Raw genomic sequence first — 4,014 nt, 5'->3', positions numbered from 1 at the left:
AAGCAGCCCCTCCCAGACCCCTTTCTCTCTACCCAGGGATTAACCAAAGATCACTAAGTAGGTCAAGAAGACACGCTCGGAGAGCACAAGGAAGGGTAGACCACAAACCTTCTCCTTACGACAGGCCGGAACATGTCCTTTTGCTAGATTTCGATGCAATTATTCAACCGTAGACGCACACACAACCTAGGTTTCAGATTTGAGTGGAGACATACAAACGTCAGTCGATGTTTGAGTGGCCTGCAAATGTAGGTTAAATACTAAACACTAAAGAGGGACATCTGGAGTAAATAGTCTCAGTCACGGGTGAGCTTTTAAACGTATTTATTCATGAAACGGCGAGCTCGAATCACCGTCGCTTGAAAACGTCAACATTTCTTTTGTCAGAAACTGCTCTCGTATCTCGCCTCGAAGAAAGGCAGATCTTTTCTATGCTGGAGCTTTGGTGACCAACAAAGATTTCAAAAATAGGATGAAATCCCCGCCTGCATGTTTCTGACACATGTATTTGGAAGACGCTAACAGATGCTGAGGTGCACTTTGAACCCTGGAAAGTGTGTAGGGTAGATTAATACCTGGAACGATCCGTTAGCGAGCGCTCTGAAAGCTTTCTGTTCAACGTGTAATCCTGCCAGGCTATTTTTAGAGCCGTGCATTAAACAGAATATTTCATTTGATGCTCTTATGTCAGCCTGATCGGTTATGATTATGTCTTTATCTAGGTCATGACTTTGGCTGCTGTGCTGATAACCTGTGTGTTTTCCTGTGAAATAGCTCACTCTTGATTTTTCGTTGGGTGATTTTAATGTTTTGCATATGTTGTTTAAAGGAATGTCTGATTTACAGTCTACTGATAAATGAATGAATTGAAATGTAAATATTCTCTCTCTCTGTTTTTCTTCTGGGTCAAACAATGTTGAGCCACATGATTTATTTTGAAGAGATGTTCATCATTTACTTCCCCTTATGTCATTCCAAACGTGTATGTTCTTCGGCAGAACACAAAAGAAGATATTTTGAAGAATGTAGCTAACCAAACAACATTGACTCCATTGTATAGACACAAAACCGTTGAGACATTTCTCAAAATATTGTCTGTTTTGTTCCACAGAAGAACGAGTCGTATACAGGTTTTGAACAACACGAGTCTGAATAAATGATGACAGTGGCACGATTTGGATGAAGGGCTGTGCATGGATCTTGAAGAACAGCTTATTGTCATAAGTCTTGGGTCAGGTTCCTCTTCTCTGCTCATCTCTTGCTGATCTCTCTTCTCCACTAGACACCAGATACGCAGAGGTTAATGCATGGATGGGGCAAGAGGGTAGAGGTTAATGTCCTTTGGCACAGTGGTCTTTTCCCCTTGAGGCAGTCAGGCGTGTGAGTTCAAGTGCCCTGGGCCCCCGCTGGACCTGTGGACCCGGGGAACAAACCTGCCAAAGCTTTGGTTCATATTTCCAGCACATTATATAAAAACAATGTACAGAAGAACTAGATTACTTTGTGGCTACGTGTGAATTTCAGCCCTAAATTTTTTTATTTTTGATCGAAAACGTTGGTATCTTGGCAAATTTGAACATAGACATTTATGAGATCCCATTATATGGGTTATAGATTCCATCATATTTTTCTTGATCTAAATAACATGTGAATGCATTTTTGTTTGGAAGAAAGAAAATGAATTTCATACTGAATGTTATTCTATCCGGAATGTGGAAATCTCTCTTAAACACCCGTGTTGCTTTGAAGATGATTATCAACAGGTTGACTTGCATTGATGTTAAGTTTCCTTTCAAAAATCGTTTTTGTAAATTTTGCAAAGAATGTCGATCTTAACGGCCGATGTACAGCATGACTAAAAAAATCCATACAAGTCTGCTCCTCTGTTCTGAGGTCAAAGATTGAAGTTTCATGAACCGTGTTTCTGTGAAAAGCTTTGGGGCACAGGTCAGGCAGCTTGTGATGGGGAAGGAATGAAGGGCGGATATTGTATCTCCATTCATGTGGCATTTGAGGTCAAAGTTCAAAGATGAAAGGTCTGCTAAGTTCGAAGGTCGATTTAGCACGGAGAGATTGCGCTGAAGTTGCTGATCCGGTGTGTGTCTTCGGGATCCAGGATGTAGGGCGCTGAAGGGATTGCACATTATGCATGTAACCCTGAGTCAAACTGAATACATTTCATAAAAGGATTGAGATGTTATGTTTTATCCTAAAAGCATGTGGAAACTATTGGAGTAATATTTATATGCCTTAATTTTGCTGATGCCTGATCTCAAGTACATTTTATCAGTATGTGTTTGCTGGACTTGAACCCACAACATTAAGTTTCCAAACATCACATGCTGTAGTCTACCTGTTGAGCTAAAGGGAGGGCTGAGGATACAAGTAGAGTACAGTTAGAGTATTAGTGCTTTCCTTTGTTTCACAGAAGGTCCTTTTTAGTGAAAAAAGGAAGAAACGGTTCTTATAAGAGCCTTTGGGTGAACAGTTCTTGGGGGCCAAAATGGTTCTTCCATATATCGCTGTAAAGAACCTTTTGTACGTTTATTCATTTAGCAAATGACAGATGAATCATTCAAGCCCATTGGCTGACAGCATCTCTTAGAAATTAAAATATTTACACCTTTGACCTATAAATATTTATTTACACCGTGTTTTTTTGCGCTGTGCTCAGTGTGTCGAAGGTCAAATGAGTTACTATGGAGTTTAAATAGACCCAAAACTCACGCGCATGGAATCCGCGCGCACACGCGCGATGCAAACGCGCATAATGATAACCACGCGTGGAAAGCTGCTCCGCGAGGATGCATTTAAACTCCGCGAGCGAGCAGAACAGTATCCGCAAGCGGAAAAGAATCATCGCGCGGGCGCATTTCTGCTCCGCGAGCAAAAACTCAGTCCGCGAGCAGAGGCTTTGATGAGCGCGCGCGCGATTCTCTCTATGCTCTCGCAACTGCTCAACACTTGCTCGCTCATTGAGTTGACTTCTGAGACTTCGGTGGTGGGACAATGGCAGACTTCTCCGATCCTTTGATTGGTCACTTTTAACATGCACTCACCTACAGTCTCCGACATGTATCTTACCCGTTGTACAGACGTCTTAATTTGGCATAACACGATACTTTTTTCCGTTTTTAAACTTGGGTTACAGTGTTATGTATGCCCTTGGCTTTGGATCTACATATTTGGCATCTTGACAGGAAGTTAGAAATAAATAGTTTGGTATGTGTATTCATAATTGCTTTTGTATTGTTAATAATTTTCATGAAATTGTTATAAAATGAGAATTAATAAATGGCTACAACAGTATAACTCAAAGCACAAGTTATTATAAATTACAATATGATGTACTCCCTAAAATTTAATTTAAATAATTTATTTGTTTTGCTTTATTTGTTTTGAAAATATTAAAACGGGCTATGCCAGTAAACAGATATTAGATAACTCAAATTTAATGACTGCAGGAGACATTTAATTATATTATTATAGTATGTTTTAAATAGGTCATACATGACATGTAAGTTTAACTGCTATATTATATAGCATAATTTTTGTTGCCAGATGTAAGAAATCAAAATGTCACTTGTACTCTGTACTCAGACATGTAATCTGTAGGTGACTGCATGTAGGTGAGTGCATGTTAAAAGTTACCAATCAAATGAGCGGAGACATGCAGATGTCTCCGCTCATTTGATTGGTAACTTTTAACATGCATTGTCCCGCCTCCAAAGTCTCAGAAGTCAACTCAACGAGCGAGCAAGTGTTGAGCAGTTTCGAGAGCATAGAGAGAATCGCGCGCGCGCTCATCAAAGCCTCTGCTCGCGGACTGAGTTTTTGCTCGCGGAGGATTCTTTTCCGCTTGCGGATACTGTTCTGCTCGCTCGCGGAGTTTAAATGCACCCTCGCGGAGCAGCTTTCCGCGCGTGGTTATCATTATGCGCGTTTTTTCGCGCGTGCGTGAGTTTTGGGTCTATTTAAACTCCATAAGATAACTCCAGATCATTTAGTGCGAGA

The sequence above is a fragment of the Triplophysa rosa genome, linkage group LG22, assembly GCF_024868665.1.
Source record: "Triplophysa rosa linkage group LG22, Trosa_1v2, whole genome shotgun sequence".
Classification (NCBI taxonomy): domain Eukaryota; kingdom Metazoa; phylum Chordata; class Actinopteri; order Cypriniformes; family Nemacheilidae; genus Triplophysa; species Triplophysa rosa.
This window is presented reverse-complemented; position numbering follows the sequence as displayed.